At 46.5% G+C, this 16660-nt stretch overlaps 1 protein-coding gene across 1 annotated transcript in view; it reads right to left on the bottom strand.

The window, feature by feature from the left end:
• Nucleotides 1-16660, bottom strand: part of LOC126167178 (uncharacterized) — a 746688-nt gene that overhangs the window by 650970 nt on the left and 79058 nt on the right. The window lies entirely within an intron of this gene.

Raw genomic sequence — 16660 nt, 5'->3', positions numbered from 1 at the left:
AGCTTTCATCAGAAAACACAATACACCTCCACCCTACCGTCCAATGAACTCTCGCTTGACACTGCTGAAGTCACAAATGGTGGTACTTCGGGGTCAGTGGATTGCACACTACAGGGTATCTGCTTCAGTGCTATGCTTGAAGTAACCGATTTGTAACGCTTAACTGTGTCGCTGTGGTGCTAACTGCTGGATGAATTGCTGCAGACGTAGTCGATGTGCCGCAACCGTAGGCTAAATACGACCGTTTTCCCTCTCGGTAGCGCCATGTGGCGGTCCGGAGCCCAGTCTTTTTGTGATCATACCTTCCAATGACCTTCGCTGCCAGCAGTCATGTACAGTGGTTACATTCCTGACTTCTGCATTATTGCGTAAGGAACATCTAGCTTCTCGTACCCTGTTACACGACGTCGTTCAAATTCAGGGAGCTGTTGATAATGGCTTATTCGGCGTCTTAAAAGCATTCTTGACTAACAACAACTCACTAAGTCCAGTCTCAACGGTAACTTATGGTCAAGACCGTTACAGAGCACATCTAAATCAAACATGATTTGCATCCTCATGGTGGCGCTGCTAGTGCCGTTCTTACGGTACTGGAGTGAAGTTTGAATCAGATGTAGAAAAGCCTATCAACTTTGGTTTATCTTGCAAAACTTGTTCTTTGTCATGGATTTTTTTTTTCCTTTTGCCTACGTGAAAAAGAAAATGCGCTTTGCTGACGGTACTAGCCGGATGGAATAACTAAAGACTTCTTGTGTTACTTCTCATGCCGTTCCAAGGCCTCTTCTGACCAGTTACACGGTGGTATCCGAGCTGTATGAATTAGTAAAGAAGCAATAAAGAAGTACTGTATCATCACACGGACCCGCCTCTGCTGCTGGCCACATCCCACATCTTCGGCAGAGAGCCCAGCCCACGACCAGCCAATTATTTTTCATATTGCAGAACACTACATCTTCCGCGATACAACACGAATCACCGATGGAGAGAAAACAAGAACTGACCAAAGAACATGTACTAAAGGACAGTCGGGTCACAATATTTAAGTGTCTCGTGCTGTTAGATGGAGCAGACCTGGAGAGGGGGTGGGGGGATGAGAGGAGCAGGGAGTGGACATATCACAGACTTGCTCTACAAGCTGGCTGGATCTACAGAGACATTTACCGATAAACGCTATCCATACTGCAAGAGAATTACCGTCTTTGACTGAATCCCTTCTTCCTAATTGAATTTTCCTCTATCGGATGAAATCGGATGACTGCTGCATCACTGACATTTATTTTATTCAGTGCACTAACATAGTTTGAACCAGTGATTTGTTTCACAGGAACTGTCAGTAGTGATCTTTGTGTGAAATCTGTAACAATAGCATTTCAGAAATTATGCATTGACCTAGCCGATACTACTACATTGAGGAATAAAAAAGTTTACGTATTGTCTAATCTTATAAGGATAACCGCGTTAAGATAGGGCTTTGCAGTCAAGCAAAAAAAGCGCTGCTCTTCATAACAAACGTATTTAAAACGATCATTGTGGTCAACAGTGTACCAGTGGCCAGCAGACCTGTATCTGGACCCAGTGAAAATTTTTCGTTATTGAAATTCACACTTAATAATGTGTGAATTGCATACTAAAGCTAAATAACCAGATGAGATCCACAATATGCAGGGTATTTCACGAGAGGTTAGTTTGGAAGGGCATCAGTGTGGTGCATAAAAGACAAAGAGTTTTCCCTTCAAATCCCTTCACGATATATGTTTACTCAAGCTCACATTATTGGCGCCTGCAGCATCATACACCACGAGGGAACCTCTTTCATAACTACCTGATGCAAGGAAAGTATGTTGATATTCTGTTTTGACAAGAAGAGCCTAGCAGATGGTTCAAATGGTTCTGAGCACCGTGGGACTCAACATCTGACGTCATCAGTACCTTAGACTTAGAACTATTTAAGCCCAACACACATCCATGCCCGAGGCAGGATTCAAACCTGCGACCGTAGCAGAAGCGCGGTTCAGGACTGAAGCGTCTAGAACCGCTCGGCCACATTAGCCGGCAGAGCCTAGCAGAAACATTCCTTTGAGTAACGAGTCGTTACAGCACACGCCAGCGAAACGCGAAGGTTTCGAGTCACGGTCAGGCAGACAGATTTAACCTGCCAGGAAGTTTCATATCAACGCATACTCTGCTGCGGAGTGGAAAATTCATTCTAGAAACGATACCCCAGGCTATGGCTAAGCCAAGTGTCCACAATATCATTTCTTCCAGAAGTGCTAGTCCCGCAAATTACGCAGGAAAACTTCTGTGACGTTTGAAAGGTAGAAGATGAGATACTGGCGAAAATATAGTTGGAGGGACCGATCCTGAGTCATACTGGGGTAGATAACTGACAGTTAAAAATAAAATGAATAAAAAAAATTGAAAAGCCGGCGTGGTAGCTCAGCGTGTTCGGTCAGAGGGTTAGTTGGTCTCTGTAGTAAAAAAAAAAAAAAAAAAAAAAAAAAAAAAAAAAAAAAAAAAAAAAAAAAACTGAGTGACCAGATCAAAGACGAACGGGTGTCATAGGATGTCCGCCCCAAACAAATGCAACGAACAAAAATGAGATCACACAAAAAAGTCGCTAGAGCACTTGCCCGCGAAGGGAAAACGTCCTGGGTTCGAGTTCCGGTCCGGCACGCGGTTTCAGTCGGTCAGGAAGTTTCAGCGTCTTTGTTGTTCAGTTGGTCGGTCACATAGCAGTGGGACAATTTCCAGCCGTTCTGTTTGGTGCTCAGTTTCGTGGTTAGGTGGGTGCCTTCTGCCGCCTGACGTCTGGGAAGTGGTGAGGTGGGATAGATTGCTGTGCAGAACTGCATCAAACTAGTCTTCGGATTGAAGATTGCCATTACAACAACAGGTAACTTCATCGTATTCTCTGTTGCTACTTTTGTCGTCGTTTCTATCTTCAGTTCTGACGTTCCTTTTGATGAGACATATGCTCCTGGCATTAATTTGAACGTTGTTTGATAAGCCCTACCCGGACGAGAGGTGTAATAAATAAATTACAAATCTGCAACCAACGACCGTATTTGCAACCAAAGTTAACTACACTCCTGGAAATTGAAATAAGAACACCGTGAATTCATTGTCCCAGGAAGGGGAAACTTTATTGACACATTCCTGGGGTCAGATACATCACATGATCACACTGACAGAACCACAGGCACATAGACACAGGCAACAGAGCATGCACAATGTCGGCACTAGTACACTGTATATCCACCTTTCGCAGCAATGCAGGCTGCTATTCTCCCATGGAGACGATCGTAGAGATGCTGGATGTAGTCCTGTGGAACGGCTTGCCATGCCATTTCCACCTGGCGCCTCAGTTGGACCAGCGTTCGTGCTGGACGTGCAGACCGCGTGAGACGACGCTTCATCCAGTCCCAAACATGCTCAAGGGGGGACAGATCCGGAGATCTTGCTGGCCAGGGTAGTTGACTTACACCTTCTAGAGCACGTTGGGTGGCACGGGATACATGCGGACGTGCGTTGTCCTGTTGGAACAGCAAGTTCCCTTGCCGGTCTAGGAATGGTAGAACGATGGGTTCGATGACGGTTTGGATGTACCGTGCACTATTCAGTGTCCCCTCGACGATCACCAGTGGTGTACGGCCAGTGTAGATGATCGCTCCCCACACCATGATGCCGGGTGTTGGCCCTGTGTGCCTCGGTCGTATGCAGTCCTGATTGTGGCGCTCACCTGCACGGCGCCAAACACGCATACGACCATCATTGGCACCAAGGCCGAAGCGACTCTCATCGCTGAAGACGACACGTCTCCATTCGTCCCTCCATTCACGCCTGTCGCGACACCACTGGAGGCGGGCTGCACGATGTTGGGGCGTGAGCGGAAGACGGCGTAACGGTGTGCGGGACCGTAGCCCAGCTTCATGGAGACGGTTGCGAATGGTCCTCGCCGATACCCCAGGAGCAACAGTGTCCCTAATTTGCTGGGAAATGGCGGTGCGGTCCCCTACGGCACTGCATAGGATCCTACGGTCTTGGCGTGCATCCGTGCGTCGCTGCGGTCCTGTCCTAGGTCGACGGGCACGTGCACCTTCCGCCGACCACTGGCGACAACATCGATGTACTGTGGAGACCTCACGCCCCACGTGTTGAGCAATTCGGCGGTACGTCCACCCGGCCTCCCGCATGCCCACTATACGCCCTCGCTCAAAGTCCGTCAACTGCACATACGGTTCACGTCCACGCTGTCGCGGCATGCTACCAGTGTTAAAGACTGCGATGGAGCTCCGTATGCCACGGCAAACTGGCTGACACTGACGGCGGCGGTGCACAAATGCTGCGCAGCTAGCGCCATTCGACGGCCAACATCGCGGTTCCTGGTGTGTCCGCTGTGCCGTGCGTGTGATCATTGCTTGTACAGCCCTCTCGCAGTGTCCGGAGCAAGTATGGTGGGTCTGACACACCGATGTCAATGTGTACTTTTTTCCATTTCCAGGAGTGTATTTTCTCTGGAAAACACAGTTGTAATCAAGTAATTATTAAGCTACCAACAAAACATAAACAGAAGCTACTTTTCTAATAACACCGTTATTTCTAACTTACTTGGTCAAATTTACCTGGCACAAACATGTAGAGTACTAATATGAAGATAGATAGTTTATTGTTGCTCCGTAGATAGACTAAATTTGTACGATTTATTTGATGCATACCTCAAATCGTTGCATATCCCTCGATTATCCTTAGATTGGACCTGTGGAACTAATGCAGAAACGACCCTTTACCTGCGACGCATAAGGCTTTGTTGTACCGTTCTGGTTCACGTTTCCTACCACGCTGGCCAGAACCGGGTCAACACATTTGTCACGTGAACGTCAGCGTCCGGCTCCCCCCGCCCACGCTGGCTTCCGCGTCCCGTGTGATGCGTCATCAGTGCCGTGCCGTGTCGCGTAGTGATTCACTCCGTCTGCGCTGACGCGAGATAGCGGCGGCACGCGATCCCAGCTCTGTCCACCGTCTCAGGGCGTGCCCCGGCTAGCCGTCCAGCCGCGGAAACAATGCACGTCTCTCTCACACACTCATCGGGGCCACGTTACACCATAAAACATTCTCAGCTGAATCTCCGACTTCGCCTTTCTGCTACTTGGCGTGTTATGCATAGGAGGGACTGGGAAACAAAGTTACCGTGGTATCTGCATCGTGATGCTCTCTTTGCGAAAACTATGTGGAACGACGTACTCATATAGCTGCCCTGCGCGGGTATGAAAACACGAAATGGAATTCTGTGTATCGTACCTCACGAAACGTAAAAGCGTTAGCATTGGTACACTACAATATTACAGCAGTCACTACTACAGTCAGTCATGTCAACAGAGAGGGCAATTTTTTCTATCGCGTACAAGCCCTGGCAATTTTGGGGTGATGGGATGACAGGATGGGGTGACAGGATAGCAAGGGCTCCTGATTTATGGCCACGCACTGTGTTCAGCGAAGAATCGTGATTCTGCACTGGCCTGGATCACTATCGCCGGCGAATAGGGCGGTGTGACCTGGAGAGAGTTTCCAGTCTTCCATTGTCTTAGGGAGGGACAGTGGTGGTACCTGAGCTGTGGCGCTCAACGCGAGGCGACGCTTTCCTTCGGCGAGAAGATCTTTGCTAGAATTTCGAGACGTCGAGTAGAGAAACTAGCCGTGACAGGTCGCGGCTGCGGCGCGAACGAAGAGACGCTTGCGAACGGCGGTCGCGAGAGGAAGTTCTGGAGGAGTGTGTAAACAGGCTCGTAGTCAACCAGCTGCTGCTGCTGCCTTGGTCGGGTGCGATTGTCTTTCACTGAGGTGGTCCGTGGAGCTGTGAAGTGGTGCCTGTTGTGTCTAGACAAGACAGCCTAGACACAATGAGAGGAAGCCGAAAGGCACGCGCTTAAACTCACGCAGGCTGGCGTGAGGTCTGAAACAGGATACGTAATGAATGCTATAATGAAAAGTATGTAGCTTCTGGAATACTTAACTTTAATCCACATTTGTAGAACATCGCTCTTGATGATACATTAATAGAATCTCAATATCTGTACTGGTAATGGCGCCTTGCTAGGTCGTAGCAAATGTAGCCGAAGGCTATGCTAACTATCGTCTCGGCAAATGAGAGCGTAATTCTCAGTGAACCATGGCTAGCAACGTCGGCTGTACAACTGGGCCGAGTGCTAGTACGTCTCTCTAGACCTGCCGTGTGGTGGCGCTCGGTCTGCAATTACTGACAGTGGCGACACGCGGGTCCGTCGTATACTAGCGGACCGCGGCCGATTTAAAAGCTACCACCTAGCAAGTGTGGCGTCTGGCGGTGACACCACAGTGCCCCCCCTCTCCTTTGATACCACTGTGTACGCTGCCTGATGGGACCAGATCTGGCGACTGAAAACGGTAAGCCTTGAGTGCGCTTCGGAAAAATCTGAAAGTAACGATAGTTCATAAAGTGATGAGTTGGATCACAAGCTGGTTGTGAAAGTTTCTCAAGAATCGAGCTTAATGCTTGGAACTGTGTACGCTGATTAAAAGTGTAGTGCGACCAAGGATACGTTTGTTTCCATGTGACTTTGTGGTATAGCTTGGTCAGATGAACTACATGGGCTAGTATGTTAAGATTCGCAACTGTAAATGCTCCGTTGCCGTGACGGGCTTGCTGTAACTACGAACATTGAACCTTATTAGCGCCGAATGGCAGTAACTTGGTAGATTCAGGTTTCATTCTTGTCAGATAACGCAGTGTAACCTTGTGTCCATGTTCATCTACTAAGCGCCCCTTTAAGCAATATAAACATTCGGTGTGTCCAACTATTACCCAGTCATCAACGTAGTCTGTTTTAGTGCACTACTACTCGGGTTCCGAAATTGTTCGCCTTTCCCTCCATGTTATCGGGCAAGCAATTCGAATGGTTTATGGCGGTCCAAATGGTCTGAGTCGATCGGCTGATGGAGGAAGGAAACTGCACAATGCAGTAACCCTAATTGTAACATTGCTGTAACAAAGGATAACAGACAGGTGACTTAGCCGTGGATTATAATCCACTAGATTATGTTCATAACAATTGTGTTAAAGTTATGTGTAAAGCTTTGTTAAAACGCCTCGCTTGATTTGCTTGCCACTTGAACTGTGTTAAGCGCATTCCTAGCAGTATTTCCTTGCATTCTGCGCGAGTGCACGTAATTCATTTAATCACGTTTTAATATCTGTAAATTATTACTAGCCAGTTGATTGCATTCAGGATGACGACGGTTCAATCCCGCGTCCGGCCATCCTAATTTAGGTTTTCCGTGATTTCCCTAAATCGCTCCAGGCAAATGCCGGGATGGTTCCATTCAAAGGGCACGGCCGACTTCCTTCCCCGTCCTTCCCTTATCCGATAAGACCGATGACCTCGCTGTATGGTCTCTTCCCCCAAACAACACAACCCCAACCCAGGTGATTGCGTTAATAATTGCTAAATACATAAAGCAAACATCTTGTGTATTGTGTATTAAACCGAGGATCTAGAAACGACCGAGAGGCGTCGTCTCCGCAGTAGTCCTCAGTGGTCCACAACCCCACAACAGGCCACAGCAGTCCACCCACCCCACCGCCGCCCCACACCGAACCCAGGGTTACTGTGCGGTTCGGTGCATTAAAAAAGGTTAAAATGGCTCTGAGCACTATGGGACTTAACATCTGAGGTCATCAGTCCCCTAGAACTTAGAACTACTTAAACCTAACTAACCAAATTACATCATACACATCCATGCCCGAGGCAGGATTCGAACCTGCGACCGTAGCGGCCACGCGGTTCCAGACTGTAGTGCCTAGAACCACTCGGTCACCCCGGGCGGCTCGGCGCATTAGACCGCGCGGCTAGCCGGGTGGGCAATCAACATCTTACTTAAAATTCCATTTTCTTGGGATTTTTTAAAGCTAATTTTTATCTTTTTGGGACATCATTATTTTAAATATGTGAGATTGTTCAAGCTGAACGAGATTTGATTTTTTTCCATTCCATTCCATTCCATTATCACAAATAAATATCATAAATACATGCTCTATCAATTTAAGCTTGCCAATTGTGAAATAAATTTTCTACTAAAAACTTTTTAACTGTGAATGCTATTGTGTTGTTACCCTTGGGATCCCCTTCAACACAACAGCCGTTGTGGTGGCCCTTACGTTCCCGCTGGTAAAATGGCGTCGGATGCCATTTAAGGCCACGACCGGTCGTGACAGAGGACTCTTACGAAACAACCGTACGGTGCGAATATCCTGCGTCCTCACATTACCTCTCGTGTGACAGTATCGTGGTGCCTTTTTTCAGTAGGACAATTCTCGTCCACGCTAGGAATGTGTGTCTATGAGCTGCCTCCGTGGTGTTGAGGTACTCTCGTGACCAGCACGATACAGTGATCTGTACGAGGAACAACATGGTCAAATAATTTTATCTTGAAACTCTTCCACTGGTCCGTGTTAGCATAAAACAACAATATGAGATCGTGGGTCCTCCTTGATGTAAAACACTTTTGTTATTATTCCCAAACTAGCGTGAGCGACAAATATCGCCATCGTCAGTGGGTTCTTTTGATTCTAAAACATGCAGAAATAGCATACTTATTAGACATTGTAACGTCTTATTACAAGTGTACCGTTTGGTCCCAAATACTGTTTTCTGTGAATGATTTCGTAATACCTTATTTTCTACACGTCACAGCATGGTTTTACGATTGTTGCCGCTGTTTCCGGCATATTTTCAGTGTTTTCTTTGCTACCGTTTTTCTCGATATATATATATATATATATATATATATATATATATATATATATATATATATATATATATCTGCAACTGTATGAGTGGCTGTTAGTAAACAAATACACAAACGTGAACTTAGGTATGTCAGCGTTGTACAATTGGGATTGCGATAGTGTTGTGGATACAGTTATGGTATGTACTAGGTTCTTACATATTGTCATGTGGTCACGTTCGGTGGGCGGCTTGCAGCATTTCATTACTTGCAGAATTTCATTACTTCACAAAATTTATTGTAGAGAACGACAACCAACTTTGAATGAACGAGGTATCACAAACCACATAATACGATAATAGGCCCTTACTGATAATAATTACGGGGGTGTCCGCCCCTGGTAGCCGAGTGGCGGCAGTCTGCCTTCGGCAGGGCAACAGAGCAGACGCGTACGTGTTGACTTCGTGCGGAGCGCCAGCTCGCCTTGTTTACATTCTGATGGCCGTTGCTTAAGTGCCGGCTTACCTTGTACGATCCATGGCGAACCGTTACTGTAAATCAACACTCCGATTTACTTTCTGCAAAGACTATGCCCGACCCAAAGCACTCGATGGTTCACATCGCGCAAGTTTTCCCTCTGCCAATTGCAATTGAGCGCAACCTTCAGGCGGCTTTTGGCTATTATCTCATGGCTGGTTCAATGTTTAAAGTCCGTTATGAGACACTTACCCTGCCCTCACGGTATGGTGGTGTCGGGCTCGTCAATGTCTGTATGCGAGCTGCAGCCTTGTACAGGAGTACCATGAGAAAACAGTGAATGGGCCAGGGTACATCTCTAACACGCATCTTACTTGAGGTCCTCCTACCTGCTTCCACCTCACCACCGGTGTCTGTCGGTCATATCGTGCCTCATTTGTCCCATATTTCGACCTTTTCCGTCGACTACAGTTACATACATACCAGTTTCCCAGATACACGCCCACCCAAGACTAAGGATTTTTACAGCCTGTTGCTGCGCTGTGTTCCCCGGAATGTGATGGAGACCAAACATCCCTCCATCCAATGGCCCATAGTGTGGACTACCGTCCACCAGCCCTTCCTCCCTACGAACGTCCGGGCACTGTGGTATCACATACTCAACAGGAAATTTGCCACAAAGTAGCGACTGCACAACATTGGCTTGTCAGAATCCCCCCTTTGTCTCCTTTGCCAGCAACTGGACACTGATGAACACCGTCTGACATACGCCTCATCGCAAGATGTACGGCGCTTCGTGCAGCAAATCATTGCCTGCTATCTCCGGGTGCCACCAGACACAATCGAACCTTGAATGTTCCTATATCCGGAGGACAGAAATTTTCCCGCCGCCAAATGTCATGCTATTGCGTGGGTCAAAGGGTGGGCGGTTGCTTATCTCTTTCATGAGGGACCTAAATCCCGCCTCGACTTGTGGACCTATTTACGAACAGCTCATGCAGCTCTCGGAAACGCGCCACGTTACCGAACATTATTTTCTAACTATCTTCGAGCGGTCTTTGTTAGACCTCCACTGAGTTGGGGGGTGCCTGGCTCAGAGGGCACCTACCCCTCCTCCCCCGGCGGTGTGTGAGTTTCAACCGCCTACGATCTATTCTATTTCCAACCCCCGCGGATGGGAGAGCGTGTCGCAGATTGCGCGGCTTTTATTTCTTTTTGCTTTTCCTTTTTTCTTTCTTTTTCTTTAACCAGAATTTATATTTCTTTTCTCTTTCGCCGATGTGTTCACATAATTTCATGATATTAGTGAATATTACAAGAACAAAAAAAAAGAATAAAAATCAAGAAAAAAGTGGTCAGCGCGACGGAATGTCATACTTAACGGCCCGGGTTCGATTCCCGGGAGGGTCGAAGATTTTCTCCGCTCAGGGACTGGGTGTTATGTTGTACTTATCATCATCATTTGATGTCCATCGACACGCAAGTCGCCGAAGTGGCGTCAACTCGAAAGACTTGCACCAGGCGAACGATCTACCCCGCTGGAGGCCCACTTTTTAACACGGGAGTGGAGACAATTTGAAAAGTGGGTTACGAGTCTCGTGATAGGATAAAAATCCTGTATTAATATTCTAGTTAATTCACACACGATTCAAGTCAGTATATTTCTCCACCATAACTACTTGGGTAGTCTGAGGAGTTCATAAGCTCCGGAACAGAGGTTTTCTGTCGACCTGTGGCAGTGAAGTTGCACACACAACTGTGCTTCAAGGAACAATTACACTCCCGTATTACACGGCGTAAATCGCGTAACAGAAATATCTAAACTCGAGTGATTGGTGATGGCAATAAAATTGGATGGGCAATCGCACATTTATCATTATACTTCGCACGTGGTTCACCAGGAAAAACTATAGATTATTCAAAGACATAGAAAAATGAATCAGAATTGAGATGCAACTTTGGCCAGAACTAACGTGATAGATGATAATCAAGAAAATGTGGCACGTAATTATTCAAATGGGAGACCTCTGCTGAGACCACACTGTCGCCTCCATCGTGATAGAAGCCAGGAGCTCGCCCACATATTTCTCTCGTAAATTAACTAAATGAATTCACTGACAGTAGTGAATTTTCTAGAAACGAAATGAAATGAATTTGTCCTGCTCAAATAACGTTTCGCTGCATTAACCGAAATATGAACACCTTAATCTATGTTCCGAAGGAACAACAGGTCTCACCATTTCAGCGTATGGAGCACGTCTCCTCGTTTTAAGATGGCCAGTCTAGGCGACAGGCGCCGGAGAGCGGTTTTTTTTCCAGGGGTTGGGACTGGACGGCTGATTTGTCGAGAGAGAACCCGCCCAACTGATGGAGAGAAAGCTAGCAGTGTCAGAAAGTGGGAAACGCTATGAGTCGTGGATAAAGAAGCTATGTGGCAACTCAGAAAGCTGTTAATAGAATAAAGATCCGCTTTAGGTGCCGGCAATTTCTTTTTATTACACGACCGGTTTCGAAGCCTAAAGCTTCATCTTCAGGTGCCACCAAATAACTACGGGAACGCAAATGTGTGACAGTCGGGCCAATCAGTCCTGGGGGTCACACATAGGCCAAAACAACTCATGAGAGCGTAGGACCATCAACCGGGACGCTCGCCTGAACGTTGGACACGGACAATCGGAATTTTTAATTCTCTTAATATGTTCCTCGGTTGCGGATTTTCGCTTGATCATTTGTCTTCTAACAGAATCGATACTAACGCGCAGAATACACAAAGAAATCTCTCTTTCCCTCAACAGTCGACTCAGACGCACAGGGTTGCAGAAATTTTCTAACCAGGGATTATCTGTGGAACTGTAGAGGAGGGGAAAATGAAACTGCCCGATACATGAAATAAATGTGTACTCGCTGGGCATTCCCTTCGCAAGGCATGACATATCTGTACTCTTTATACATGGTGTTTCCGTAAGAGCGTGCAGAAAATTTACAGGACGTAGAGGATGTTCCACTGAACGATTTGAGGTAGGGAAACTAGGGCCGAGAAGCCAGCTTAAGGAGATAACACCAATAGAAGCACATACCTGAGTACTTGTTTATTTAAATTAGTTACAGTTAGCTCCAAATACCGTCATTGACACAATTAACGTACCTTTTGTACTGTATCTTACAAAATGTGGTGAAACTTACGGCCATGAACCTCAATGCATGCATGACATCGGCGCACAAGGCCTGACGCACCCAAACAAGTGAGTTTCGAATCACTTCGCAGGCTGCTGCAATTCTTTCAACTAATTCCATCTCTATCCACTGGGGTCTCATACATGAGTGACTTTAGATATTCCGATAAGAAATAAACAAGGGGATTAAGGTCAGGTGACCTCGCAGGCCACGGAACAGGACCTCTTCTACAATCCAGAGACCAGCACTGAGGTGGGTGCGGACATCCACACTGAAGTAAGGCGGAGAACCTTCATATTGTGTCTACATCCTAACAGCCAAGGGGACAATGTGAATACGATACAACAGAGCCACCTTATTGACAAGTAAGGTAAACAAAACACTCATCATGGCTTCCTGGTAATCAGGCTCGTCCTGCTTGTTTCCTTGGAGGAAATAAAGAATGTAAATAAACTGTACAGTACGTGGGAACGTGTATGCGTGTTAGTTGTAAATAAGATGGAAAACAGTCTTGCTAGACAATTCGGTAGGCAAGTTTGCTTACAAATCTCCTTAAACTAACTTCTCCGTGTGGTATCAACGTTCGATACCACACTTGTTAGGGGTTGCATTTACCGATCGCGGCCCTTATTAGTAACGCTGGACCCGCGAGTCGCGACCAGCGCCGCTAGCATCGCTCCGCGGCTTGTATGAAGTTTCTAGCGAGCTCTCGTCCACTCTTGCTCGGGACCTCAAGTAGAAAAGTAGCATAACCTTCAGCTGAGAGGAAGCAAGCTCCAACAAGGCGCTTAGTAACGTACGGCCTAAGTGAGGCCTCAATAGCTCTCTGTTTACAATTATATGTATGCAGCTAAGAAGAATCCTGTACAACCAGTTAGGTACAATATATATTATTTACAACATATATTATTTTTTACCAACGACTTCTAATTATTTTACTCGTTGCAGATCCAGACCATTTAGCCAACACCTTATCGACATTACTGACAAACCTGCTGTGATTTATATGTTTCTATTTAGCATTGGCCAACAGTAAACAAAAGGGTTCAAATGGCTCTGAGCACTATGGGACTCAACTGCTGTGGTCATAAGTCCCCTAGAACATAGAACTACTTAAACCTAACTAACCTAAGGACAGCACACAACACCCAGCCATCACGAGGCAGAGAAAATCCCTGACCCCGCCGGGAATCGAACCCGGGAACCCGGGGGTGGGAAGCGAGAACGCTACCGCACGACCACGAGATGCGGGCTGCCACCAGTAAACATTGACGACGTCTCGTTCGTCATCATTATAACACTCCGACTCCAGGTTCCTTTCCTCAAACTGTTCAGTGGAGCATTCTCTCTTTCCTATTACATTTTTGTACCCTCTTCCAGAAATATCTTGTATATGAATATCGGTTACCATGAACCAGACAGTAATGAAGATCGTCTTCCACAGCGCCCTTTCACACAGGAAGGCAAACCGTCATTCGTCCCTGGGTTGCACTACTGCTTGTTGCCCTCAGTCCGTATTGTGTCGCCTTTTCCTACAACCATTAACTACATTAGACTGACACCCGGGAGATGGCAGTTCACATCCCCATAGGGCCATCCACATTTAGATATTCTGTGGTTTCCCTGAATCGCCTCGTAGTCGTGCGGTATCGCTCTCGCTTCCCACGTCCGGGTTCCCGAGTTCGATTACCGTCGGGGTCAGGGATTTTCTCTGCCTCGTGATGACTGGGTGTTGTGTGGTGTCCTTAGGTTAGTTAGGTTTAAGTAGTTCTAAGTTCTAGGGGACTGATGAGCATAGATGTTAAGTCCCATAGTGCTCAGAGCCAGCCCTGAATCGCTAAAGGCAAATACCGGAAAAATGGAATGATCGATATTTGTTCCCATACTTCTCCCGCGTCTCTTCCTTCCTTCCTCCGAACGACTCTTGAGACAGTACCTGTATATGTCTTCTTCTTCTTTTTCTTCTTCTTCTTTTGCCTTCTCCGGTTTCTTCCACGGAGTCGACGAAACAGTGTTAATGTCCGGATGCCCTTGCTGACGCAACCACTGCAACCCTCTCTCTCTCCCCTTCGCGGGACACACAATCCCTGTTGCCCATCTCTCTAAGTCTACAGTAAATCTCAAAGTGTCAGAACGTTTTCGAAATGTTTGCGTAGCTTGTATCTTAGGCGGATCGTGGATACTAGCTCGCTCTTCATGTAGTTGGAAGTGGGAAACCACTTAAAAACCACACTCAGGCTCGCTGGCACACCAGATCTCGTGAGGTGAATTCGCCCCGGGACAGGCTCGTCTCCCCGCATCCCAGACGTGGCGCGTTAACGTATTTGGACATCCTGGCGCTTGCAAGTACCTGTCCTGTTAGCATGATGTGTGGATAACAAGCACCTACTGGCTGTTGTTGTTGTGGTCTTCAGTCCTGACACTGGTTTGATGCAGCTCTCCATGCTACTCTATCCTGTGCAAGCTTCTTCATCTCCCAGTACTTACTGCAACTTACATCCTTCTGAATCTGCTTATTGTATTCATCTCTTGGTCTCCCTCTATGATTTTTACCTTCCACACTGCCCTTCAAGGCTAAATATGTGATCCCTTGACTCCTCAGAACATGTCCTACCAACCGGTCCCTTCTTCTTGTCAAGTTGTGCCACAAACTCCTCTTCTCCCCAATTCTATTCAATAATTCCTCATTAGTTATGTGATCTACCCATCTAATCTTCAGCATTCTTCTGGAGCACCACATTTCTAAAGCTTCTATTCTCTTCTTGTCCAAGCTATTTATGGTCCATGTTTCACTTCCATACATGGCTACACTCCACACAAATACTTTAAGAAACGACTTCCTGACACTTAAATCTATACTCGATGTTAGCAAATTTCTCTTCTTCAGAAACGCTTTTCTTGGCATTGCCAGTCTACATTTTATATCCTCTCTACTTCGACCATCATCAGTTATTTTGCTCCCCAAATAGCAAAATTCCTTTACTACTCTAAGTGTCGCATTTCCTAATCTAATTCTCTCAGCATCATCCGACTTAATTCGACCACATTCCATTATCCTAGTTTTGCTTTTGTTGATGTTCATCTTGTGGTGTCACAGCCAGACACCACACTTGCTGGGTGGTAGCCTTTAAATCGGCCGCGGTCCGTTAGTATACGTCGGACCCGCGTGTCGCCACTATCAGTGATTGCAGACCGAGCGCCGCCACACGGCAGGTCTAAAGAGACTTCCTAGCACTCGCCACAGTGGTACAACCGACTTTGCTAGCGATGGTTCACTGACAAAATACGCTCTCATTTGTCGAGACGATAGTTAGCATAGCCTTCAGCTACGTCATTTGCTACGACCTAGCAAGGCGCCATTACCAGTTACTATTGGTGCTGTAAAACATGTACCGTCAAGAGCGACGTTCACCATTTATGGATTAAAGTTAAGTATTCCACCAGCTACGTCAGTTTTTTCTACAGTCTAATTTCCTTGTCCTGTTCCAGACCTCACGCCAGCCTGCTTGAGCTAAAACGCGTGCCTTTCGGCTTCCTCTCATACCGGTGTTGGCTCTCCTGCCAACCCACATCACATCTTATATCCTCCTTTCAAGACACTGCCAATTCCATTCAACTGCTCTTCCAAGTCCTTTGCTGTCTCTGACAGAATTACAATGTCATCGGCGAACCTCAAAGTTTTTATTTCTTCCCCATGGATTTTAATACCTACTTCAAATTTTTCTTTTGTTTCCTTTACTGCTTGCTCAATATACAGATTGAATAACATCGGGGAGAGGCTACAACCCTATTTCACTCCCTTCCCAACCGCTGCTTCCCTTTCATGCCCCTCGACTATTTTAACTGCCATCTGGTTTCTGTACAAATTGTAAATAGCCTTTCGCTCCCTGTATTTTACCCCTGCCACCATTAGAATTTGAAAGAGAGTATTCCAGTCAACATTGTCAAAAGCTTTCTCTAAGTCTACAAATGCTAGAAATGTAGGTTTGCCTTTCCTTAATCTTTCTTCTAAGATAAGTCGTAAGGTCAGTATTGCCTCACGTGTTCCAATATTTCTACGGAATCCAAACTGATCTTCCCCAAGATTGGCTTCTACTAATTTTTCCATTCGTCTGTAGAGAATTCGCGTTAGTATTTTGTAGCTGTGGCTTATTAAACTGATTGTTCTGTAGTTTTCACATCTGTCAACACCTGCTTTCTTTGGGATTGATATTATTATACCCACTGGCAGGGGGAGCCAAACTTGCAG

Source organism: Schistocerca cancellata, chromosome 1, assembly GCF_023864275.1.
Source record: "Schistocerca cancellata isolate TAMUIC-IGC-003103 chromosome 1, iqSchCanc2.1, whole genome shotgun sequence".
Taxonomy (NCBI): domain Eukaryota; kingdom Metazoa; phylum Arthropoda; class Insecta; order Orthoptera; family Acrididae; genus Schistocerca; species Schistocerca cancellata.
This window is presented reverse-complemented; position numbering and strand designations above follow the sequence as displayed.